The sequence below is a fragment of the Macaca nemestrina genome, chromosome 11 (assembly GCF_043159975.1).
Source record: "Macaca nemestrina isolate mMacNem1 chromosome 11, mMacNem.hap1, whole genome shotgun sequence".
Classification (NCBI taxonomy): Eukaryota; Metazoa; Chordata; class Mammalia; order Primates; family Cercopithecidae; genus Macaca; species Macaca nemestrina.
Genome location: NC_092135.1, coordinates 1255064 through 1283039, shown reverse-complemented (window position 1 = coordinate 1283039; position 27976 = coordinate 1255064). Strand labels below are relative to the sequence as shown.

The following is a 27976-nucleotide window of genomic DNA, read 5'->3' as shown; positions in this document are numbered from 1 at the left end:
CTGTATACATAATAAATAGGGTAGGTCATCGCCCAGAATGGATCTCTCTTTTTGTAAGAGATTTTTATTTGATTCCTCAGGTTTTATTCATGAGGAGGACAAGCAGAAATGTGAGAAATCCAGAAATGCTTTGATGTAGGGTGACATCCACTTTCACGGGGAAGAATGCAGAGTGATACCCACTTCTTCCCTGGAAGACTCCGGGCCAGTCCTGCCAGGACCTGGGTTGTGTTTGACTCAGGGCACACAGGCCCAGGGCTGCACAGTGCTGGATCCTAGCACTGTGGCCCAGAGTGTCACTGCACCAGTGCCAGCTACCACAGGGCAGCCTTACCACATCCAGACTTCCCGAAACACCTGCCTCTATGGGTGGGTTTGGAGGTTCTGATATACTACAAGCCTTTTCCTATTCTTAAACAAAATTCATTTAGCCAACAAACATTTCTTGCCAATCTGATTTTTAAAATGAGATGAAGATTTGGGATCTTGCTGTTTTAATTTGCGTTTTCCAAATGACTAGTGAGGCTGAGAAGTTTTTACCTGATTATTGGCCATCTGTATTCTCCTGGGATCCCTTGTCCATTCTTTGAATGCATTCATCTGACTTTTTCTTATTATTTAAAATCTTTGAGGGAGCTACATTCCAGAGTAACAGGAATTCAGCTTATGATAGAGGATGTAGTAGGTAGAATAACGGGCTCCAAAAAAAATCCAGGCCTTACTCCCTCAAACCTGCGGATGTGTCAGGTTCCATGGCAAAGGGGAGTGGAGGTTGCAGGTGCAGCTGAGGCTCTGACTCAACTTACCTCACATAGGGAGATGCTCCTGAATTATCTCTCAATTATCTGGGTGGGTCAAGGTCATCACAGGGACCCTTATAAGTGGAAGAAGGAAGCAGAAGGGAGATCCGGAGAGATGGCAGCATGAGAGGACTCAACCCAACACTGCTGGATTTCACGACGGGGAACATGCCACAGCCAAGGAATGTGGGCCTGTCTAGAAGCTGTAAAAGGCAAGGAAACAGACTCTCTCCTGGAGCCGCCAGGAGGATATGCACCCCTGCGAGACTTGTGTCAGACTTCCGACCCCTAGAACCATCAGATAATAAATCTGTGTTGTTTTTAAGTCACTACATTTGTGTCTATTGCAATGGAAAACTAATAGCAGAGAATCTTGTGAGAGCATTCATTTTCTCTAGATTTATCTCCAACATCTCAGGCTGCCTTACTGGAGGGTGTGCTCCTAAATACAGACTGTGCAATGATTCCTGCGTGATGTTTTCCTGCACAACCTGTGCAATGACTCTTACGCAGCATATTCCTAAATACACATTGTTCATGGCTATTGCATGGTGTATTCCTAAATACAGACTGTGCGATGACTGACAGCTCCACCTTTCACACTTCTCAAGACAACCAAAGAGGCTCCCGCCAAGACCCCTGTTTCCAAACACAGGCTACTAATCTGGTACCTTAGGGTGCGGTGCTTACCCAGGATCTTGAAGAGAGACAGGAGAATTTCATGGTTAAAGGAATGAATTCCAGTATTGGAACACCAGGGCTCAAGTCCCAGCCATGTCATTTATGGGCAGAGCAACTTAATCGACAAGTATAGAAGAGTGAGTCGGATGATGACAGAACATTTGTCCTTTGTAACTATGCGTGGGACATGATAAAATTTGATCATATGCTGACTAACAAAGCAGGATTCAAAACATTTCAAAAGGTTGAATATTTTCTCTGATCACATTAAGTAAGAAACAAGTCACAAAAGTAAAATGGCAAGAAAATCGTAAGTTGTTTGACAATTAAGCCAATAACTTCCAAAGGATTCATGTGTGAAAGAAGATTACAAGTGAAATTAGAAAACATTTCGAACTTTAAGAAATGAATAAGATCATATTAAAGTTTGTGAAATGCAGCTGAAAATGCTTGAAAGAACACATATAACCTTAAATGTACAGATTTTTAAAAAGTAAGCTTCTATCTCAAGGTTCTAGAAACATAGCAGCAAATTAAATCCAAAAATGTAGATTAAAGAAAACAATATGTAAGAGTGGAAAGCAATGAAATTAGGATACTTTGAATATGTTAAATTTTCTGTTGGCTTGTTTTATTAATTTTTAAATAACTTTGAAAGGGAAAACGATAAAAATGACAGTAACATCTGTATCCAAAAGTGTGCACCTGAAGAACGTGTCCGGTCTCCTGGTCTACCACTACAGGAGAGCCCAGTGGCAACAAAATCGAGACAATAACCTGATAAATTAGAGACACAGGGTGAGCATTCCTAATCTGAAAATCTGGAATCCAAAATGCTTCAAATTCAAACACGCTGCTCAAAAGAAATGCTCATTGGAGCCTTTCAGGTTTCATATTAATGGAACAGGAATACTCGACCATAAGTAGAGTATAATGTAAATATTCCAAAATCTGAACACACTTGAAATTCAAAACACTTCCGGTCACAAGCATTTCTGATAGTCTCAGATGGTCGACCTGTGGTAGCATCAAAATCTCATCTTTTAGAGTGTTAATTTCTGACCACTTACCATGAAAATTCGAAAATAGATAAATAAAACAATGTTTTCTAAAGCAGGATAATTATATGGAGAAATGTCCAAATGAGTTGCATATCTGACTTTCATTCTATTAATTGAAATAAGATAGGAATTGGGGGATACCAAAATACCAATGTATTCCCTACTTGATAAATAAAGAAATAATAAACGTTGTTTAGGTATTATTTTCACTTAATCATCTACCTACTCAAGGTGCTCTATCTCTGAATGTTCAGACAGGCAAGAAGGACAACATGGTAAAGCCTGTATGGCACAGACACAGTGACTCCCCTGCCACCAACACACGAATTCCGCGGACTGCTCCAAAAGAGCAAGGCACTTTGAGTCTCTGTCCTCTGGGGCAGACACCACGAGCCACTGCTCCTTATGTCACAGGTTGGGTTGTTTCCCTGAATGCCCACCCAGAGACAGAGATGTGCATGTAGGAAGTGGGTCCTTAGGATGAGTGCCCAGATGGAGGGTGGGGGCAGGGCTGGGCATGATATCCACCCAGAGACAGAGAGGTACATGTACGAAGTAGGTCCTCAGGATGAGTGCCCAGATGGAGGGTGGGGGCAGGGCTGGGCATGATACCCACCTCAGGATGAGTACCCAGATGGAGGGTGGGGGCAGGGCTGGGCATAATACCCACCCAGAGACAGAGATGTGCATGTAGGAAGTGGATCCTCAGGATGAGTGCCCAGATGGAGGGTGGGGCAGGGCTGGGTGGAGAGAGAAGCTGTGTGGGCAGCAGCAGCAAAGGCCTCAGCCCATCCCACAGGCAACTCTGGAGCTGAGATGAATGTGCAGAGTCAGGGCGAGGAGGACCAGCCTTCCCGCCTCTGCACTGCTCAGCTGTTGCATTCAGGCTTCCCCTGAGGAGGGGCTGCTGCTCTCTTCACCCGAGAGCTCAGCTGCGAGATGTCAGCCTTCAAATTCCCAGACACGAAGAGAAGGAAGTCCTGAAGAGGAGAGGTTCTGGGCGGCACCCTGAAGTGTCCACTATACCTTAATCTGGAAAGGTTTGGTGATGACAGTCAATTCCAATTACTGTGTCATCTTTGAGACACATGAATAAAATGTATTTGTACTTGGAAAAATAAATATTGAACAAGAAATACATACCAGCTGTATCCATGTGGGGAAGTAATTTACCCTCTGTGTGTCTCCATCTTCTCATATACAAATGCAGACAAGACTACCTGCTTCCTAGTGTGGCTTTGAAGAATAAAATTAGCTATTGTTTCTGGAAATTTTTAAAACCTGCAGTCCCTCAGCAGCTGTCTTTGCTATTTTGCTGGACCAACTGACATTCTCAAAAGACTGCTTCAAAATTACAAATGCTTGTCCTCACAAAATAGATGCGCTATGTTATAAGCAAGGAACACACTGAACTTGTACTACGTTCTTTATTATTCATCATGGTTGACTTCGTTGTTACCTCAGAAGAAAAAAGGATGTCCTTGAATGACAGTGTAAGCAGATCTCCTCAAGGGCTGCCATAGATGACAGCGATAGAGCTCTGACCCTGTCCCCATGCGTCCACAGGGATATCAGACACAAAGCAGGTCCCCCTTCCACAGAGCCTGGCCTGTCCCCATGCGTCCACAGTGACATCAGACACAGAGCAGGGTCCCCATCCACAGAGCCTGACCTGTCCCCATGCATCCACAGGGACAGTGGACACAGAGCAGGGTCCCCATCCACATAGCCTGGCCTCTCCTCAAGTACCCACGGGGACAGCAGACACAGCACAGGGACCCCATCCACAGACCCTGACCTGTTCCTTGTGACCACAGGAACAATGGTCCTGGGGGAGTGACCCCAGAGACATTGTGGCTGCACCTGCTCTTCATAAAGCCAACTTATTGCAGGTTTCTTAGATCTACATATGTCCCAAGCATTGTCCGACTAACTTGCCTAGAAGTGCAGTTAACTTCCAAATGTATGTAGAGGTTGTCATGAATCAAATGCAAATCTATCTTTTAATTTATAGCTGCTTTTGTTCAGTGTAAAGTTTTTGAATGCAAATATGCTGAATATACCACTACTTATTATCTGTGATCCTGGGAAACTCGCCACTGAGAAGGATTATTCCTTTGTAAAGTTCTGGAGTCAACAACATGGGGGAAATGGATGGACTCTGGAGACAGGTGGACTTGGAAAAAGGTCCCATCTCTCCTCCCCTTCCCAGCTGTGTGGTCTTGGGCTGGCCAGTGCTCAGCTTTGAAGTTCTTTCATTCCACTGATGACACGAGGAGTGAGAACAGTTTCCATGGGGAGGAAATTATATCATTCCCATGGATGTCCCAGGCACGTGGCAGGGGCTCAACCACCATCTCACCAATGACTACGGTTGACATTCATACAACTCTTAAACTTATTGTGAATTTCTGAATTCCATTACACCGTCTCTGGAATTTTTACCCACAGTAACATGGCCGGTTGGAAGTACCAGCTCCTCGGGCTTAGCCACAGTCTTTGGGAAGGCCCACACTCAGCCTCCCCTCAAGCCCGGCATATACTGGAGTGCTCGGTGAGCCCACCAAGAGAAATTCCCAAAGAATTTGGGAATTTTTATGTCCCAGGACATAAAACATCCCTAACACTGCATATCCAAAGTGAGAAGGAGAATTTGCTCTAAAGATAAAGTGAAACTCTCTTATTTATTTTTTTCTTCCTCTAGAAATTTTCCCTTTTAGTTGGATGGAAGGAGACAGAGAGAGAGTGAAAAAGCTAGCAGGAAATATTTAAACAGCAATTAAGTTTCAGAGAGGACTTTCATTGCTGAGAGCTTCCCCAGGCCAAAGCTTAGAGCAAGTTAATTTCCAGGGATTTATGATGCTATATAAAACCTATAGTTTCACGTCATGGCTTCATAGATTAATTTTATTTCAGAAGGAGACTGTGCAGGGCTGGGAGCTGAAGACTCACTCCCTGGGTTGCAGGGAGGTTAGGCCGCTTTCTCTCTCACCATAGCTTTTTGTCGTCCATCTCTGCCAAACTGAGAAATGAAAGCTGCCTCAAGATAAAAGAGACAAGAATAGACTGATAATTACTTTTATCTTCCCATTCCCCACGTCACACTTTAATTGAAAGATTTTTCATGTCTCCTATGTCTTAATACAAGAGAGTTAGGTTGATATACACATAATCTCCAAACCTGGGAGTTCCGTTCCAACATCTGGGTTTCAGTTGCAAGTCTGGAAGTTGCATGGCCATGGGAAATTCACTTAAATGTTCTGAGCTTTCGTTTCTTCCTCTGTACCAACCCTCCTCCCTGGATTTGTTAGCACAGTGATGCCCACTAATTTTTCTTGGCTAAAACTGAGCAACACAAACGCAGAAAAACAAATACCCTGGGTGATGGCGAACCTCTGTGATGACTCCTATAATCTCTTCTTTGGACAGCCATGCCCTTCATAGACACGCCTTTGACAGCCATGACCTTGATATCCATACCCTTGATAAGCAAGCTCTATCCTTGAATCTAGGCTGGACCTTGTGGCCCACTGAAGCCACAGAAGAAGGTGGGTATACGAGTTTCCCAGGACTGCTGGAATAAGGTGTCACAAACTGAGTGGCTTAAATCAACAGAAATTTATTTTCAGAGTTCTGGAGGCTAGAAGTCCAAGCAGGGCCATACTCTTTCTCAGGGCTGTAGGGAAGTATCCTTTTTTGCCCCTTCTAGTGGTTGCCAGCAATGATTGGTGTTCCTCAGTTTGTAGACACATCAAGCAGTTTTAGTTTTCAGAGCAGTTTTAGGTTCACAGCAAAATTGAGCAGAAAGTACAAAGTTCATAAGCCTCCTGCCTACCCCCCACAACCCACACCCCCCCCACACACACACACAGCCTCCCCCACCACCACCATCCCATGGCATCCTCCCTGTGTGTGTGTGTCTTTGTCTGTCTTACATTCTTCTTATAAGGACACAAGTCACACAAGGCCCATGATAATCAATGACATCTGAAAAGACTATTCTCGAACAGGATCCGTTCACGGATCCAGTAGACATAAACGTTGCAGGACATATGCCTGGTTGGACCAGGAGTATTTCACAACCATTACTTTTCCCTCCCGTTGCCAGAAGCACAAGGAAATTTTTCTGTGACCTTCACTGTTAAAACCTGGTAGGGGGTCCTGGGGCTAAAACTCACAAAATCCCAATGACTGGGCCCTCTGCAGTTTTTAACTCGCAGGTTTGTATACACGGAGCCTCAGCAATCTGTCAGTTACAGTGCAGGTTTTCTTCATGGGTTTCTGCTCCAGCAAGTTGTGACTCTTGGTATCCACCTGTCTCTCCAACGTTTGGGGCCGCTGTCTTCCTGTGAGCCCGATTCTCTGAAGGACCTAAGAGTTGTTGATTTTCACTGTGCTCCACTTTTTACTTCTTGTTAGGACAGAGGGATGGCTTCAAGCTCCTGACATGAGGACTGGAAACTGGAAGTTCTCTGGAGTGTCTTGGGGTATATCTCTTTCAAAAGCTTTTCTAATAGTTGCTCTGGGTATTTATATAGGAAGTATATATACACACACACACACACAAATAAAAAACCTATTACACATATATATGTGTATTCCTATATTTATATATATACATATGTGTTCCTATATTTATATATAGAGAGAGTATTTATATAGGAAGAAAATATAAATGTGTGTATATATATTCTTCCTATATAAATACCCAGAGCAACTATTTGAATAGATAGATAGATAGATAGATAGATAGATAGATAGATAGATAGATAATCAAAATCCACTGGTATCAAAATTTTACCAGTACTGGTGAAGAATAGAAACGCTACCTCCCTTTGCACCCTTCCACTTAATGTAATTGTTTTAAATATTTCCTCTATGTATATTGAGACCCATATGAGACCGTATTATAATTTTGGCTTTAGTCGTCAAACGTAATTTAGAAGATGCAATAGAAGCAGGAAAGCCTATTGCATTTTCCCATATTTTGCTCTTACCATGTACCTGGCGCTCCAAGATTCCTTATTTTACTATTTCCTTCCTGTTTGAAATGCTTCCTTTAGGTTATCTTTAAAATTAAGTCTATTAATGACAAATTATTTCTCTTTCTTCTAATTGAGGATGTCACTATTTCCCCTTCATTGCTGAGGATAGTTCCACCGGGTTTAGAAACCACATGGCGGTGTTTCTCTTCCAGCACTCGTTAGGTGCTGTGCCTTGTCTTTCTGTCCTCGTAATTTGGATAGACGTGCTCTGTCATTCAAGTTGTTCTCGGCCGGGCGCAGTGGCTCATGCCTGTAATCCCATCACTTTGGGAGGCCAAGGAGGGTGGATCACTTGAGGCCAGGAGTTCAAGACCAGCCTGGCCAACATGGCGAAACCCTGTCTCTACTAAAAATACAAAAATTAGCCAGACGTGGTGGTGGGTATCTGTAATCCCAGCTACTCAGGAGGCTGAGGCAGGAGAACCGCTTGAATCCAGCAGGCTAGAGGTTGCAGTGAACCAAGATCATGCCACTGCACTCCAGCCTGGGCAGCAGAACAAGATCCCATCTCAAAAAAATAATGAAATAATAAAATTTTTTTAAAATGTTATTCTTCTCTGGGTAGAGCGTTGTTTCTCCCTGGCTGCTCTTAAGACTTGTTCTGTCTTTAGTTTTTAGTTTAATGACGATGTGTCTTGGTGTGAATTTCTTTGGAGTTATCCTTTTTAGAATTCTCTCTATTTCTTAGATCTGAAGATTAATGAGGGGGGTGGCCAAATTTGGGGAATTTTCAGCCATTATTTCTTTTGGGTTTTTTTTTTTTTTTCTGTTTTCTTTTTCTGGTTTTTTTTGGTTTGTTTCTTTCTTCGTTGTGTTTTTGTTTTTTGTTTTTTTTTTTTTTGGTTTTTTTTTTGAGACATAGTCTCACTCTGTCACCCAGGCTGGAGTGCAGTGGCATGATCTCAGCTCACTGCAGCGTCCCCATCCCGGGTTCCAGCATTATTTCTTTAAATATCTTTCCAGCCTCACTTTTCCTAGATTCTGGGATTCCAGTGACACAAATGTTAAATATTTTGTTACAGTCCAATAGAACTTTGAGGCTCTGTTCATTTCTTTAGTCTACTATTCTTTGTTATTCAGATGGGATAAGTTCTATGGTTCTATCTCCAAGTTCACTGACTTTCCTCTACCATCTCTATTCTGTTGAGCCCATTCATTGAGATCATTTTTATTTCTGTTATTATATTTTTACTACTAAATGTTCCTTTGTTTACTCTTTATATCTTCTGTTTCTTGACGAAATTTTCATTCCTTTGCTGAGACTATCCGTTTTTTTTCATTTGTTTTGAGTTTGTCTGCAATTTCTGGCTGAAGCATTTTCATAATAGCTGCTTTGCGATACCTCCTTTAAAATCCTAACATCTTAGTCATTTCAGTACTTATGTCTATTGATTATCTTTTTTCATTTGGTTTAATAATTTTCTCATTCTTACTATAACAAGTGATTTTTTATTAAAACCTGGACATTTTAGATATTATACCACTCTGAATCTTCTTTAACTCTTGTGTTTTAGCAGCGGTCTCCATTTAAGTCCTTGGTGGTAGGACTTCTTCAGCAATGCCAGGTGGGGGTGAAAGTCCAGCTTCTTCATTCGGCCTCACTGATCCCCACGGGTGGAAAAATGCCTGATTACTTTGGGAAGGGGTTAGAGTTCATGGCCCCCACCAGGTCTCTGTCTAAGGGGTGAGGGCACCTCATCACTGCTCCCCACATGTCATCACTATCAACGTGGAGGTGGGAGTTGGCCTTGTTACCCTGAGTGACCATCCCAACCAGGAGGCCAGGGGTATCTCAATGCAAGAAGACAAGGGTGAAAACCCCAGATTTCAACTTGGTCTCCTCTATACCCTCCCAGAGGTGCTTCATTACAACCTGGCGAGGGCAGAAGTCCAGGCTCACCACTTGGCCTTTACTGGCGAAGGGGGTGGGGGGGGGTCAAGGTTTTTTCTGAGATATTTGAATGGAATAGAGCGTTATTATATAAATGTTTCCTGTCCTGCTAGGCTGTCATTTTTCTGGTCTGGTTCTTTCAGTGATAAGAGCAGGCTTTACTTGGGGACGATTTTTGTCGATGCTCATTGGCATTTCTGAGTTGCTGGCTACTTCAGCTAAAAGTCTGGGATATATTAAGCAAAATAAAATTCGGGGGACTCATCATCATGTTGTTCCTTGGATCCTGGGGTCCTTAGCTGGTCTGCCTGCTTCTTTCTACCTTTCACAGCCTCCTCATATTTGTTTATAGACAATATCTGGAGTTCTGTGTTTAGGGTATTTTGTTTGTTTGTTTGTTCGTTTGTTGCATTTAGCAGGAAGAAGAGGAAAATGGTCACATATACCATCTCCAAGGAGGCAGAAGTCTCTCCAAAGAGTTTTATGCAAAACTATGGCTTTCTTTAAATACTGAGTTTTATAGTTTGTACCAAAAAGTAATTCAGATGGCTTCATAAGTTTCCACCAACTAACAAAATAACAAGGTATATGTTATTTGGTTGAAGTTTATCAACATAAATCCGCATCTCTCTTTATCATCTGGGAAGAAACCAATATAAGAAGCAGCTAGGGTTGAAAAATCATGTCCAGACTAAAAGCCCATGATGCTCTAGACATGCCACAGGTGGCCAGATCTTGTCTTTAGTTGTCTTCCAGCCATTGCAAAAGTGAGACAGATTTCATCAGATCTCACCTTTGATCTCATGGTATTTATAAACCAAATACATCTCTCCCCTTTAAGTTGGAAGGGGTATCAGGAATATCTTGATGTTCCCCAGACTCAGGGCCCGAGAAGCTTCACTGAGGTGTGGGTAAGATACTTCAGAACCCACTTTCAAGTATTCATGGAACGTTTACCGAGAAAGACTTACACAGGGCTTTAAAGTAAATCGTAATGTATTTGAAAGTAATGAAATTGTACAGATTATATTCTCCGACACAATGAAAATACATTCAAAATCAATGACATGTAAATATCAGAAAAAGTTCCAGTGTTTGGACATTAAGCAATACACTTTTATATATCCAAGACACAAAGAAGAAATCACAAAAGAAATTAGAAAACACTTCAATACTGAATGATAGTGTCAAGAAGACATATCCATATTTGAGAAATACTGTTCAAACAGTGCTTATAGGAAAATGCATAACTTTAAATGACTATATTAAAAAGGAAAACAGTCTTAAAAGGCTACATTCTATATGATTCCATTTACACAACATTCTGGAAAAGGCAAAATTATAGCAATGGAAAATAGATCAGTGATTACCTGCACTTTACGGGGAGGAACGGATGACTAGGTAAAGAAAGAGAGTTTTATGACTATGAAACTATTCTGTATGATACTATAAAGGTGAATACATGACCCTGTGTTTAAGCCAAAACCCATAGAGCTTTAAAGCACAAATAATTAACCTCCATAGATACGAATAAAATACTAATTGGGAGGTCAGGGAGTCTCAGGATGAAATATAGACTATGACAAAATAATCTTACTGCATCATCGATGTATGACATATCTCAATGCAGCAGGGATGTGCTGATCTAACTAGCTTTTTAAATGAGTGGAAGCTGTAAGACTAAAGACAAAAGGAAATGTACAAAGCACTGCATTCTAGTTGGTGAAGCTGTGTCTCACAGGGACATTAGTTGATAATCCTGAAACCACTATACTTGTATACTGGTATTGAGTAAATGGATGGCAGGTGATAGGGGCTAGTTTTTTCACTGCTGGAGTGAGACATTACAGATAAGTCAGGTGTAAGAGCAAGAATGGACCAGGTGATGCTGTGTGAGAGCTGGAGATGTCAAAATGAACTCAAGTGTAATTTAATATGGATATAGATGGATGGATATAGAAATACTTCTGGAAATGTGTATGTACACAGGTTAGAATACATACATCTATTTCCTTTCTCTGTTAGCAAAGAGGGCCTAGAGGCACAATACCCCGGCACCAGCAAGCATACATCATGCACGTACTTCTGCTTCTAACACCATTCCCCTGTAAAAGGAGCCAGGGGTCCCTGGAGAAATGGCTGAGTCTAGATCTAAGGCAGGACTTATCTGTGTAAGACGAGCCTTGAGAATATTATAGTATCAGAGAGTAAAGAAGTGTAAAAATTAAATAAAAATAAAGTAAAATTTTAAGTCAGCAAAAACACCACACATGAAATGATGAGGGCATGTCACAGAAGCCCAGGTGCTCCCAATAGACAAAGATACGAACTGACCAGTATAATAGATCATATAGTCATTTATAACCCAAATGATATAGCTTATAACCTAAAGTATCAAACAAATAATCACGCGTCCATACTGATGTAAATAAATGACTGAGTGCATAGCAAGGGGACATTGAAAAATCTCCCATTCAGAATAATTCCAAATAATTTATGTAGTTACAGACTCCTCCTCAAGGAGATGGAGCACAAGTCCCCAGCCCTCAAGGGTGTACTCCACACAGTCAGCACCTTCCAAAGAGCACAGGATGGACACGAGAGAAAGAACAGCACTGCAATGGGAAAACCTGACTCTAGCAAACACCCTCTCAGCCCGGCGATGGAGACTGACATCAAGAGGAGAAGCCATGCTGACAGCATATGCCTCGAGGCCACGTGATGGGAACTGCACTTAAATGCTGTGATCTTCCTCCTGAAAGCCCATAATCTCAGTCCCACCATCAAAAACACATTAGACAAACCCCAGTTGAGGGGTGTACCACAAAATACCTGACCAGTACCCTTCAAAACCGTCAAAGTCATCTAAAACAACGTTAAGTCGAATGAGCTGTCACAGTCCAGAGGAGACTAAGGAGACTCAGTGGAATGTGGGATTCGTCATGGGATCCTGAGAAAGGAAATGGACTGTAAATAAAAACTAAGGAAATAGGAATAAAGTATAAACTTTGGTTAATAATGTGGCTGGGCATGATGGCTCACACCTGTAATCCCAGCACTTTGGGAGGCTGAGGCGGGTGGATCACTTGAGAACGGGAGTTTGAGACAAGCCTGGCCAACATGGCAAAACCCCAACTCTACTAAAAATACAAAAATTAGCCAGGGGTGGTGGCTCACGCCTGTAATCCCAACAACTCGGGAGGCTGAAGCAGGAGAATTGCTTGAGCCCATGAGGTAGAGGTTGCAGTAAGCTGAGATCACGCCACTGCACTCCAGCCTGGATGACAGAGTGAGACTCTGTCTAAAAAAAAAAAAAAAATACTAGAGCTCTCTGCACTATCTTTGCAACTCTTCTGTAAACCTAATACTTTTGTAAAATGGAAAGAATTTTTTTTAAGGTGTACCTAATATCAATTATCTAAGTTTCTACCTTAACAAACTAGCAAAAAGAAGACTGACAGCACAAACTAAGTAGAAAAAAAATACTATAAAGATAAGAACAGAAATAAATGGAATGGAAAGCCAAATATACAGAAAATTAAAAGTGCATCTGTTGGAAAGATTAGTAAAATTGATAAATGCCAATCTAGAAAATCAGGAAAAAAAGCACAAAGTAAAAACATCATTAACCATAGATGCTAAAAGTACAATAAGGTAATTTTTGAGCTACTGTATATAAGTAATTTTGATAACTAAACCAAATAGGTAACTTTTTGGAAAAATCCATCTACCAAAGAGAATATCTGAATCTTTATCTATTAATGAAATTAATTCAAAAAAATGACTTCTCACAAAGAAAATTAAGGCCCAGTTGGTAAATTCTATTAAACATTCAAGGAAGAATTAATATCAATATTATGCAAACTCTTTCAGAAAATACAGGAATAAGGGAAGACTTCCAACTCATTTTGAGACCACTATAATCCTGGCACAGAAACTGGGCAAAATCATTATGAGAAAAGAAAGCATAGCCCATTATCTCTCATAAACATAAGTTCAAAAATACACTGTAAAAGATTAAGAAATCTAATACATTGCATCATGATTGAATAGAGCCTCTCCTGGGAAAGTAAAGTTAGTTCACAATTCAAGAATAAAATCAATCACTGCAACTCACTACTTTAAAAGGATAAAGCATAGTTTATCATATCCTACTTAACCTCAATAAATACTAGAAAGCCATTTGATAAAATTCAACAGCTTTGTTTGGATAAAAAATTTTCACCAAATTAAGAATGAAAGAATGCTTTCTAACCCTGATAAAGGACACCTAAAATAAATAATAAATTTATCTTTACAGCTAAAATTATACTTAAAGATGAGACAATGCTATCCCCTGAAGACGGGGAGCAGGACGAGAATGTTCACTCGACACTTCTATTCAATACTGTACTCGAGGTCCTGACCCATGTAAAAAGACAGTAAAAATAAATCAAAGCTATAGCAATCAGAAATGAAAAAGCAAAGATGCCTGTATTTGCAGATGAAATGTTTGTCTATGTGTAAAATTCAGTCTACAAAAATCTTGCCTGCACTAATTTACAAAGTCACAGGTGTTTAACAAGGTTACATGTATTTAACAATGTCACAAGCAAAAAAATTAGCATGTATATACTTCTATATATTTGCATCAAACAACTGGAAAACTAAATTTAGAAACAATATCATTAACAAAATATTGAAATATATAGAAATAGGTTTATTACAAGATGCATAAAACCTGTACACTCAAAACTACATAATATTATTGAGAGAAATGAAAAAGGACATAAATAAATGGAGCGATAATCTGTGTCCAGGGATTGGAATACTGAATTTTGTCACAATGCTCACCCCCTCCAAATTTATTTATAGATTCAGTGAAATCCAATCAAAATGCCTGCAGATTTTTAAGGAAATTGACAAAATGATTCCATATATTATATGGAAGTGCAAAGAACCTAAAGTCGCCAACACAATTGTGAAAAAGAAAAAAAATAGAAATTGCACTATCTGATTTCAAGACTTACTATGAAGCTGCTATAATTAACACAGTGTGGTTTGGCCCTAAGAAAAGATATGGAAATCAATAAAATGAAACAGAAAGTTTAGATATATATCCAGTCATGGTAACTGTTTTTTTAATAAAGGTGTTGAACTATCTCAATGAGGAAAATACACCCTTCAAAACAAGCAGTGCTAGGACACCCGGACACTCAGATGGAGGATAATGGAGCTGGACCCCAGCCTTGGACAACACACCAACATCATCTTGAAATGAGCCAAAGACCTCAACCTAACTGCTAACATAATAAAACCTCTCAAACAAAACGTAGAGGAAATATCTCTGTGACTTAGAGTATGCAATTTTTTCAGAAAGACCTACTATTTGATAGTACAATGGGGTGACTATAGTCAATAACGTAATTGTACATTTTAAAATAACTTAAAGAGTGTAATTGGATTGTTTGTAACTCAAAGGATAAATATTTGAGGGAATGGATACTGTATTAGTCTGTTTTCACACTGCTATAAACAACCACCTGAGACTCGGTAACTTAGAAAGAAAGAGGTTTAATTCACTCACAGTTCCACGTGGCTGAAGAGGCCTCAGGAATCTTACAATCATTGCAGAAGGCGAAGGGGAAGCAAGGCATATCTTCCATGGCAGCAGGAGCGAGAGGGGAGCCACCACACCCACACACTTTTAAACCATCAGATCTTGTGAGAACTCAGTATCATGAGAAGAGCACGGGAGAAACCACCGCCACAATGCAATCACCTCCCACCGGGTTCCTCCCTCGACACATGGGGATTACAGTTAGAGATGAGATACCCTCTTCTCCATGATGTGCTTATTTCACGTTGCGTACCCGTATCAAGACATTTCATGTACCTATATATATATACACCTACTATGTATCCACGAAAATTAAAAATAAAAATAAAATTTAGGGCCAGATGTGGTGGCTCACACCTGTAATCCCTGCCCTTTGAGAGGCCAAGGTGGGTGGATCACAAGGTCAGGAGGTCGAGACCAGCCTGGCCAACATGGTAAAACCCCATCTCTACTAAAAATACAAAAAAAAAAAAAAAAAAAAATGGCCGGAGGTGTTGGTGCGCACCTGTAATCTCAGCTACTCAGGAGGTTGAGGCAGGAGAATCACTTGAACCCAGGAGACAGAGGTGGCAGTGAGCCGAAATTGCACCACTGCATTCAAGCCTTGGTGACAGAATAACACTCCATCTCTAAATAAATAATTAAATTTAAAAATTTTTAAATTAAATAAAAAATATTTATTATATATGACACAAAAAGCACGAATCATAAAATAATAAAATTGATAAATTAGTCTTCATCAAAATTAAAACCTGGCCTTCGAAAGACACTGAAGAAAACTAAAAGGGAAGACACAGACTGGGGGAACCCTTTTGCAGCGCTTGTGGAGGTACAAGCTGATGGGGAGCCCCATATGAAGGTCTACACACTTATACCCCCAAGATGGGGAAAAGCCACTCTTCGGTATTTACTCAAGAGAGCTGGAGGCATGAGCGTTCACACACAGACTTACATTTGAGTGTTCATCACAGCTTCATTCATATAGCCAAAACTCAGAACAACCCAAATGACTATCAACAGATGAGTAGACAAAAGAAATTGAGATGTGCATAGGATAGAATACTACTCAGCAATAAAAAGAGAACAAACTATTGATACACCTAACAATGCTGTCTAATCTCACAGACATTTCGCTGGGTGAAAAAAGCCAGACTCCAACAAGTCCATAGTGTTTGATGCCACTTACCTGAAATTCAAGAAAAGCCAAAACTAAGAGATGAGAGGTTTTGCTTGAAGATGGGGTGGAAGGATGACCAGAGACGGGCACAAGGGAACTTTCAGAGGAGTTGGGAATGGGAGGAAATGTTTAATATGTTGATTGTGGTGAGAAGTACATGGACATAAATGTATTTCAAAAATCATACACATTAACATATACAAATGTAAATTTTACAGTATGCATATATTATAAATTTAATTGCATCTCCCTGAAATTCATATGCTGAAGTCTGAATCCCCAGGACCTCAGAATATGACCTAATTTGGAAACAGGGCCAGTCCATATACAGTTAGTTAAGATGAGGTCATACTGGAGTTGGGTGGGCCCCTATCGCCAATGTCAGGATAAAAAGAACACCAAGTGAAGAGAAAGAGAAAGTGCAGAAAGAATTCAAGGTGAAGACACAGGGAGAAGAGAGCTATCTACAAGCCCAGAAGAGGGACCAAGCACATCCTTCCCTCAGTCCTCAGAAGCAACCAACCCTGCTGATTGGCTGATCCTTTCCGGTCCTGGTACTATGAGAAAGTTTCTGTTTCTCAAGCCACCAAGTCTGCAGCGCTTTGTTATGTAACCCTAGCAGACAAATAGGGCATATTATTCCTTGAGAAAGTTATTTGGAAAACTAAAGACATTCTGTGGAAACTAAAATAATGCTTAGCAGTTCTTGATATCGTGTTTAACCCACTCAAATTTTAAAGCATTATGGTTGTTGTAAAATCAGTGTCTAAAGTCTAGAGAAAGGACCGGGCATGATTGATGGCTCACACCCTGTAATTCCAGGGAGGCGGAGGCGGGCAGATCACTTGAGATCAGGAGTTCAAGACCAGCCTGGCCAACATGGCAAAACCTGTATCTACCAGAAATACAAAATTTAGCCAGGTATGGTGGTGCACACTTGTAGTCCCAGCTACTTGGGAGGCAGAGGCGAGAGAATCACTTGAACCCGAAAGGTAGAAGTTACAGTGAGCTGAGGTCTCGCCACTGCACTCCAGCCTGGGATACAGAGTGAGACTCCGTTTCAAAAAATAATAAAAATACAAGATAAAAAAAAAAAGTCTGGGCAGAGACATGCATGAGCCAAGAGGCCGGGTGGGGATGCTGGTGAATTGGCCCCATCTTAAAGCAACAAGAGCTACAGTCTCCTAAGCAGTAAGCCCAGGTGGCCACACCTTAGAGCATCTCGAGTGAAGCCAAAAGCCCAGCTTTTGAGTGAAATCTGCTAATAATTAAATGCCACCAATGAATTGAGGAGGATTTTGGTGAGTATTTTGGTTGCACACCATAAGGGACCAAGAGCAGGATTCTGCAGGGAGCTGCCAGTCTGCCCCTCTGCTCCAACAGAGTGGGCCTGTCATCTGACCCCAGGCAGGTGGCCACACAGATCCTTCCCTCCTAGGTGGCTGCCAGTCCTGAGCACCTGTGAGCCATAGGCTGGGTGCCTCTAGATTCCTGGGTGGGGATGCTGTGTGTGCCAGACAGCAAATACCAATAGCACTTCAGAGGGCTCTCATTGTTCACTGTTGAGTGGCAGGCACCCAGTGTTGCCCTGACTACCCATGGTGCTCTGCTCCTGCAGCAGTGGGGGTCGGGGGGAAGGGGATGGGGTGGGGGTGGAGGAACTTGGAGTGGGTACATCCCACCTCTAGACCACGGGCACAACCTCAAAGCGTATGCCAAGCATCACACAGGCTGGCACTCAAGGGGTCAGGCTTGGTCCAAGCTCAGCATCACCATCCTGTTGAGGTTTTTTATTAGACAGACTTTCACTGTATCCCCCAGATTGGAGTGCAGCGGCCCCATCTCAGCTCACTGAAGCCACAACCTCCCTGGACTCCTGATCTTCCCACCTCAGCTCCCTGAGTAGCTGGGACCACAGGCACCTGCCACCACACTTGGCTCATTTTTATATATTTTTTGAGAGACAGTGTCTCTCTATGTTGCCCAGGCTGGTCTCAGAACTCCTGAGCTCAATAGACCTGCCTGTCTTGGCCTCCCAAAGCGCTGGGATTACAGGCATGAGCCACCACTACCGGCCTGAATTTATTAATAATGTTTTACCAAGGGGCCTGCATGAGGTAGGCTGGTCCTGAGACTGCCAGGGTCCACACAGCCTTCCCGGGTGAAGTGTTGGCTCACTGGGCCTGTGCACCGGGATGGATAGGATGCCAGTGGCCGCCCCACCACCCCAGCCTCCTCTCAGGCTTTCCTAGGACCTGGGGTCCCCAGGTAGGGTGGCCTCGTTCTTTTCTTTTCGGAGATGCTCACCACAGGCCTTTTCTTCCCTACTCATCACAGGCACCCCAATCTCAGGGTGGGCCCGCAGCATCCAGGGGGCACATGCCCATCTTCGACAGTGGCTGGGATCCCAGGCCCCCAGTGCTGGGGCCTGCAGGTGGCTCAGCGAGAAGTCGGCATCCTGGCTTCTGGAGGCAGCGCCTCCCCAGGCTTGTGTTCTGCCATTTATAAATCTCTGAGCCAACTGAATGAAGGAACGAGCCGGCTGAGAATGGAAGTGAATGGCCTTGGTCCCAGAGGCTGTTACCAGCAGTGCGAAACAGAGAAGAAACTTCTTACAGTAAAAATTTCCTGGCCGGGCGTGGTGGCTCACGCCTGTAATCCCAGTACTTTGGGAGGCCAAGGAGGATGGATCACAAGGTCAGAAGTTCAAGACTATCCTGGCTAACACGGTGAAACCCCATTTCTACTAAAAATACAAAAAATTAGTCGAGCGTGGTGGCGGGAGCCTGTAGTCCCAGCTACTCGGGAGGCTGAGGCAGGAGAATTGCTTGAACCTGGAAGGTAGAGGTTGCAATGAGCTGAGATCACGCCACTGTACTCCAGACTGGGCGACAGAGCAAGTCTCCTTCTCAAATTTTTTTTTTTAATCCTTATGTTTTACAGAAACAAATTCAGAATTACAACAAATCAATTATACAAACTAAAAAAATGAATACTAATTAACCAAATAACTATCAATATATACTTCACAGGGAAAGAATAGTATTTAAGCTATTTCATCATTGTGAACACTATAACATAATGAAATTTAAAATTCCAGACTGTAGTGCTAGGAATTTACCCCATGGATGTAGTCACAACAGGATTTCAAGAAAGTTCATTGCAGTATTTACTGTGTGGAAAGAAAAAAAAGGAACAAATTAAAAGTTCATACGCCCATCATGGAAGATCATGCGGCTTTAAGAATTAAGAATATCTAAAGGAAAAGAACAGTTTGATGATGTGACAATTTGCACACACACACTACATACACTTATACATACACACACACACACACACAAATTCTAGAAAGCCACACAAGGAATGGCTAACAGTAGTAGATTCACAAGGGTGACTGGGTCTCTGGGAAGCAATCTTATTTTCCAGTGAGTACCCTTGTCTCCCATTTGGACGTATTCTATGCATGTGAAGATGTTATTCTGAAGGTAAAAGTGAGGTGACAATGAGATGGTAGTTCTGGCAGACTGTTTTGTCTTTGCTTTTGTTTTCCGTGAGCACACAGCCGGGATACGTTCCCTACCTTCCCACAGTCAGGTGTGGAGTGACACGTGCCATCAACCCCACCCCCCTCATGACCTCCAGCTGATGCGGAGACAGAGGTGATGTGGAAGCCATGCACTGATGAGGGAAAGAACTTGGATCAATGCCTGGTGGAGAGTCACCTGCTTAACATGAACATTCATCGTGGATGTTACGTGGCTAAGAAAAAAGTGTCTGTGGGGGATTTTTGAGATTTCTGAAGTTGTTCTGTTATACCAATAAAATCAGCTTAACTGAAATGGAAATTTTAACTTGAAGTGGGATACTGAATAATCCCTCACAAACTTAAAATGTATATGGGCCGGGTGCAGTGGCTCACACCTATAATCCCAGCACTTTGGGAGGCCAAGGCGGGTGGATCACGAGGTCAGGAGATCGAGACCAGCCTGACCAAAATGGCGAAACATGTCTCTACTAAGAATACAAAAATTAGCCAGGCGTGGTGGCACTCACTTGTAATCCCAGCTACTCAGGAGGCTGAGGCAGGAGAATCGCTTGAACCTGGGAGGCAGAGGTTACAGTGAGCTGAGATCACACCACTGCACTCCAGCCTGGGCAACAGAGCAAGACTCAGTCTCAAAAAAAAAAAAAAAAAAAAGTATATGGCATTGGCTTGGTGGCAGAGTGGAACAAGGAGCCCTGTGAAATGCAGGGGCAAGGCATTTGGCTACACTGCTCACTTGGAGGCAGGTGCCATGGCTGGGGAGCCTGTGGCTCCAGAGGAAGTGTGGGAGAGAGAGTACGCTGCTTTTACTTTCTGCCTTCAGCAAGTATTATAAGGAAGATAAAACCTCTGGAAAGAATCGGCATGTTTGCAAGCAGAAATTAAAGGGAATACAAATGTTTCAAAAAGTTGGGGATCCAAACGTTTTAGAAAATCTGATAGGTTCTACACAACCAATAATAAGAGGTAAGATTGAGTGAGGTTTGCAAAAACATTTCTCCCTTCAACTCAGCTCGAAGACAGAGATCAGGGGAGTGCGACTTTCATCCACAGTCTTTGGTTCTGATAGACTCATGGTTCAGAGAGCAGGACAGGCATGAATAAGTAAAACAAAATGATACAAGAAATCTGGCTTGAGAATATGTCTAGGAAGTAATTTTCACTATGTTTCGAGGCACAGAGAAATGATTAGAGACAAATAGATCCAAAACTTACTAAGTTTTTGTAAGATCTACATTGTCCAAGTCATCATGAACTCAGTCTGAAACCAGTTTTGAATGTTGGTGCCTCGCAACAATTTTATTAGGATTATCATGTCCCTATTCCATCACTGGATAGTGCAAAGGATTGCAGGGGATGCAAATAACTTCCCTTTGTAATTCATAAGTTGTTGGGTTCCAGGGAGCCCCACCTAGACTTGATGGAGAACACTGCACACTTCTTCCTTCCTTTTACTTGGTTACAATAACTGGATAACCCATAGAAAATTCTTTTTCCTAAAAATAAATCACATTCACTCCATCTTCAAGGGTAGAATGGACACGTGATAACCGGGGAGGTAGATTACATTAGCTGCTCAGTTAATCCATTGTCTCTTTTTTCCTGTGCTTGGACTAGACCACATTTCAGTTAGGATTTTCTAAAATGTTTTAATCCACCTTTGCAGTTAGGAGAAGCTGTAGTGTTAGTTCTAACCAATAGATCTAACAGACTTTAAGGCTGGCTCCTAGGAAACCATCACACTGACATTCTATGTTCTGTCACCTGCTACATCTCGATGCCAATGAGCACACAGCCCTTGGAACTGGTATGGAGCTGCAGGGCAGAAGGAGTTTCTGTGCGTGGAGGAGAGCTGCCTGCCTGTCGGGAGCACCTGTTTGGGAGAGCAGAGCAACAAATTAACTTTTATTGCATTCTGCCACTGAGTGTGGGGGTTGATATATTACAACAGCTTATGCTACCTTAGCTGATAGCAACACACAAATTCTGATAAAGAAGAAATGAATAACAAGATACAGAACAGTGTACATATGTGATTCCATCTTATAAATTTTAAAAACACATAGCAGATGGTCCCCAACTTATGACAGTTCAAATTAAGGATTTTTGTACTGCTCTGTGGTGCAAAAGCCATACACATTCAGTAGTAACTCTGCTTCAAGTATCCATACCACCATTCTGGTTTTTGCTTTTGGTACAGTATTCAATAAATTATGTGAGATATTCAACACTTAACCATACACTAGGCTTCATGTTAGGTGATTTTGCCCAATGGTAGGCTAATGTCAGCGTTCTGAGCACGGTTAAAGTAAGCTAGGCTGAGCTGTGATGTCTGGTAAGTCGGGCATTTTGGATGCATTTTCGACATGATATTTTCAACTTACGACAGCTTTATTAGGTGATAGCTCAATTGTCAATTGAGGTACATCTGTATTTGTATATTCAACTGCTGAGACAAAATCAATAGAAACAAAGAAATTAGAAGAAAAATACTCCAGAGAACATAAAATTAACCGTGACGATGGTCCCACCTGGCACTGAGCCAAAAATAGAGGTGCATGGGAGGATAAATGAAGAGATAATAGCACAGAGAGCTTTTGGTGAGTGAATTCAGGAGAGACAAGAACAGTAGGCACTGATGTGGTTGATTCAAGATACATGCAGGGACTACTTTCAGCACAAAGATGTTGAGTGGCCCTCGGTGATGCCTGGGTCCCACAGCCAGCAAGCAGTGAATGAAAAGGATGGCCACCCTGAGGACTGTCTCAAATAACCAGTACCACAAATGTTACATTTTGTAAGGACAGGAATCATTGACACTGTTGCATGGAGAACTCTGAAACTGCCTGACAATTTTACATTTTTCATCTGAATAATGGTGGAAGGTACACACAGGTGTGCTTCTAGTTAAATAGGAAGGGAAATAGTGAGAACTATGTAAGCCAATCAAAATAAGATGCCTGAGAGTTTTTAATAAAGTGCAGCACACAGTGCTGTCACTCCACCAGCATTACAAACGCTGTCATTACAAATGCACGTTGATGGTCAACAAAAGAAACCGCTTTTAAGTCTCACAAAGCCATCAGAGGGAGAGGCACTTCTTTCTTGGGGGCGGGTGTGTGATCTGAGGACAGTTTTCTCTCTTCCTCTCCTTTCCTTGACACGCTTGTCAAGGGCCATTTTCTGGTTTCAATACCTGTCAAGTTATAAAGCAGACATTTGCGGGAAATGCGTCAAAAGCAGCCGTGCGTGCTCTTTCCTCTTCTCCTGCCTCAAACACTCTTGAATCATGATGTCATCTCCCAATTAACCCCAGCTGTTTACCGGGACTCCGGCGTGAACTGGAGCTGTCAGTCCCCTCCTGTCCCCAGCAGTCAGCCTGTTCAGCAGCTGTCGTCGGCCTCCCTGCCATTTCCTGAGAGCAGGGGGTAGAGAGTGCCACAGGGTGCCACGACTGACCCTTTCAGAGGCATCTTCACCTGGACAGAGACAGGGGTCGTGTCCTCCATTTCTCATTCATCAAGTGTCAACACACAGAGATGGCCTGTCAAGCTAAGGAAGCTTTCTGGCTCCTGACGTTATGGAGGGTGCACGGCCACTTAAAGCAGCACAGAACACCCTGACAGACTAGCCACGTGAACGCGATTGTATGCTGTGCTGGTCCTCGCTGCGTTCACGAATCAATTCCACATCGATTAACACTTAATTGTCTTCTCATATTCATGTGCCTGGCTGTGTTTGTCAGTTAGCAGCTTCTTAGGAGAAGGGGCCGCATAGCTTAGCTTTCCTGGTGGTTGGCATTACAAGGCAGGCAGAGTGCTTTGGTGGAAAGAACACGGACTGGGGCTAAGACAGACCTGGGTCTGCACCTCATTTTAGAAAGTTTTCTGTGCTCGCTGGACCTCAGTTTCCTTATCTACAGAGTAGGAATAATACCATCGAACACTCAGTGTTAAGGTGAAGCATACACGAGCCAATGAGTGGGATAGGGTGCCCCCACCTAGTAGCTTAGGGAGTGCTCCCTCATCAGGCGCTGATACTGTTCTAGACACAGCTTCTTCACGGGTTGTTTGACGGGCAGGTGATATGCACAATACTTGGAGATCTCATGCCAGGGTAATAGCTCAGAGGACCTCTTCTGTCCTAGCACACATTTTTTTTTTTTTATCCGATTGACAGTGAACTCTGAGTGATTCTATATCACTATGTGGCTTCCAGATTTACTTGTACATTAGGATAACCTGGGAGCATTTTAAAAAAATAAAATGCCCCATCCCTAGAGGTTCTGGTTCAGGAAGTCCAGCGTGGGTAGTGGGCATGAATCCTCCATTGGAGAGCCCCAGGTTTGGGGGGAGCTGGATGCATGGGTCTATGTCCCTGACTCCAGGATGGCAGTCACTGTGGGGGGCATGAATCCTCCATTCGAGTGCCCCAGGTTTGTCGGGGGCTGGATGCATGGGTCTATGTCCCTGACTCCAGGACGGCAGTCACTGTAAGGCTTTCAGGACCCCCTTCCCTTCAGTGCAGGCCCGAGAGCCAGGCCCTGGGGTGTGAGTGGGGTGGAAAAGGTGGTGTGCCAGGGTGCAGAAAAGGTTGAAGAATGGAAGCCACACTTCATCAATGTGGGTGCTTCTTAGAGCATGGCACACACAGTCCCATCTCACACATCCATGCATGGTGCAACTGAGATGTACAAGAATCTTTTTGTTGTGTTTTATCCCTACCCAGCATTACCTGAACTGATTCTATTCCAGCTAGGTCTCTCCCATCCAGCCCTTCCTCCCTGTTCACTGGGATGACCTCAATGCATGTCCCAGGCTCTCTCCCTCAGGGCGTGGGTCACACACCCCATTCAAGCTCCCTCGAGGACATGGGAGATGCATGCCCAATTCCCCTCCTTCCATATTCTTGGGCTCATGTGCACCCTCTCTAATTCAGGGCTGTGGCAACCAGTCCTCTGCTCCCTGTTTCTGTAATTTGTCATTTCAATAATGTTCTATCAATGGGATCATATGTATGTAACATTTTGGAATTTTTTCACTCACCATAATTTCCAAGAGATTCGTTCAGTTATTGCAAGAGTTTGTTCCTCTGTATTGATGAGTAGCATCCCATGGTATGGATGTAAGGGTTTTTTTTTTAATCATTCACATCCAGGTAGTTTCCAGTTTTAGGTTTGTACAAGTAGAGCTGCCATGAACATTCACATACAGATTTTTGTGTGACCATAAGTTTTCATTTCTCCGGGACAAACGCCCAGGAGGGCAATTGCAGGGTCATATGTTGCATGTTTGGTTTTATGAGGAAGTATTTTCCAGACGATTTTCCAGAGTGGCTGTACCATTTTACCTTCCCACCAGCAGTGTATGGGAGATCCTGTTTCTCACCTTTCTAACCAGCATATACTGCTGTCACCTATTTTAAATTTTATCCTTTCTGATAGGGGCATTGTGATATTTCATTGTGGTCCTAATTTGCACTCCCTTAACAGCTAATGATGTTGAACATCTTTTCATGTGCTTATTTGCCATCTGTATATCCTCTCATAAAGTATCTGTTCATGTATTTTGCCCATTTTCTAATTGAATTGTTTATTCCATTACTGTTGAGTTTTAAAAGTTCTTTATATATTCCAGAGACTAGTCCTTTGTCAGATGTGTGATTTGCAAATATATTCTCCCAGTCTGTAGCTTGTGTTTTTACTCTCTTATCAGGGTCTTCCACAAAGCAAACATTTTTAATTTTGAAAAAGTTCAATTTATTACTTTTTCCTTTTATGAGTCAGGTTTTTGGTGTCCAGGCTAAGAATTCCATATTAATTTATCTATATTCTTCTTGAACATACTCTTGGGACAGTTTTGTTAGTGGTTGCTGTATGTATTACGCTATATACATCACTTACTACAGTCTACTGGGTCTCCATTTTACCAGTTTGAGTGAAGTATGGAAACCGTACCTCCCTTTATATTGTTTTACCCTTTTGTTTACAATATCATTGCTTTAAATATTTACATACAATAGGAACACATCAGACAGTTCTCAAATTTTTGTATCAAGCATCATTTAGAAAACCCAAGAAGAGAGACAAAGTCTAAGGTATTTACCGATTTCGGTTTACCATGTCCTTTTTCCTTCCTGACATTCTGAACGTTCTTCCCTTTGCTTTCTTTCTGTTTAACCCCTGTTAGCTATTCTTTTAGGGAAGATCTGCTAGTGACAGATTCTCAGTTTCCCAGTATCTGAAAGTCCTGATTTCCCCTATTTCTGAAGGATATTTCCACTGGCTATAGGACTCCAGGCTGATGACTTTTCCTTTCTTTCTTTCTTTCTTTTTTTTCTTTTGAGACAGGGTCTCCCTCAGTCACCCAGGCTGGAGTGTAATAGGGCAATCTCGGCTCTACTGCAGCCTCTGTCTCCAGTGCTCAAGCAATCCTCCTGCCTCAGCCTCCTGAGTAGCTGGGACGACGGTGCCTGCTACCATGCTCAGCTAATTATTTTGTCTTTTTTGTAGAGACGGGGTTTCTCCACTGATCGTTTTTCTCTTTCAGCTCTTCTGGCCCCATGGCTTGGAGAAGAGTTGCTGCCATTCACAGGTTTTCTTCCTAAAGACAAGGTCTTGTTTCTCCCTTGCTGCTTTTAGGTCAGGTTTTTTTTTTTTTTTAGTCTATTTTTCATAAGTTTTATGCTTCTGTGCTTTCATGTGGATTCCTTTGGGTTTATTCTGTTTGAATTTTACTCACCTTCTTGAATCTATAGGTTTATGTCTTTTGCTAAACTTGGGAAATTTCAGCCATTATTTTATCAAGTACATTTCCAGCCCCGCCCTCATTCTCCTCCCTCCAGGGTCCAAAGGACACAGGTTGGATGTTTTGTCATAGTCCCACGAGGCCCTGAAGTTCTGTTTATTTTTTCTTTCTATTGTCTCTCCGTGTTTCAAATTAGGAATTCCTATTTTTCTTTCTTCCATTGCGCAGATCTTTCCTCTGTCCTCTTTATTCTGCTTTGAGCCTATCCAGTGAGGTTTATTTTTTTAACATCTGTTACTGTATTTTTCAGTTGTAAGAAGATTTTCATTTGGTTCTTTAAATTTTCTGTTTATTTGCTGATACTTTGTTTTTCCATTTGTTCCAAGCATTTTCATCATTGCTCATTGGACTGACTTTTATGCTGGCCGGTTAAAGCCTGTGTGTGGTCATCCCAGCATTGCCAGCATCACGGTGCTGGTGTATATTGATTGCCACTTGTCATTCAGTTTGAAATCTTCCTGGTTCTCTGTGTGACATATGATTTTCATTTGAAACCTGAATATTGTGGGTGTGATTTGGTGAGACTTGGATCTTGTTTAAACCCCCATTTTACTGCCTTTCTCAGATACTCCTCCCCCAGGGGAGTGAATCATGCTACCGCATTATTTCAGGGGAGGGTAGACGTCAAAGTCCCCCGTTCAGCCTCTGTTGGTACCTGAGCAGGGAGGAGCTCACAGACACTGCTGGGCAGCGTTGGGAATCCAGCTCTCTCTGGTCGGCTATTCCCCCGTGGTAGGAATAGGAGTGTCCTCTCGCTGCTCCTTTGCCGCCTCCAGCCTTGTCAGTGCTGGGTGAAGGAGACGGCCCTGACCCTCTCGTCAGTCCCCTCTAACACCCCACAGGCAGGGGGCGCCTTATTAGCCAGGTGGGGTGGAAATTGAGACTCCTCACTCAGACTCTGCTGGCATGGGTGAGGATGGGGCTTCTGGTTTTTTGTTGTGTTTCACTGGGAGTTTTGTCTGTGTCAGTTGACCCTTTTCTGGTCCCTTTCAGCTAGAAAGGCCAAGCTTTTGAGGGGACTCTTAAATCTGTTCTCATGGCTTTCCCAGGTAGCCTATAAGTCTGGGATATACAAGGCAAATAGGAAACCCAGGGATCTCACCGTCCTCTCTTTCCTCGTGTCCTGAGCTCTCTAGCCAGCCTGCCTTCTTCTTAGGCTGGTTTTGTACACCATGCCCAAGGCTTTTAGTTGTTCTGAGAGGGAATAATAGGGGAAACCTTGTCTACTTCATCTTCCCGGGAGCAGAAGTCCAGAAAAAAGCAGCAAATGTTGTTTTAGTGGGATAAAAGCCCATATGGGAAAATCAGTCATCAATAAACAAGTCATTAAGCTCAGAAGGGAAATGGCAACGTCAGCAAAATCTGGTAATTT

General features: G+C 42.5%; 1 long non-coding RNA gene across 2 annotated transcripts in view; it reads right to left on the bottom strand.

Annotated features, from left to right (window-relative positions):
- Positions 1–345: 345 nt before the first annotated feature.
- Positions 346–27976, bottom strand: part of LOC105492400 (uncharacterized) — a 245953-nt gene continuing 218322 nt past the window's right edge. Inside the window, exon 8 of one of the 2 annotated variants that reach the window (XR_011609640.1) lies at positions 346–1003. This is a non-coding gene — a long non-coding RNA (uncharacterized lncRNA). The remainder of the gene's footprint in view (positions 1004–27976) is intronic. The other variant, XR_011609639.1, reaches the window with a different exon arrangement.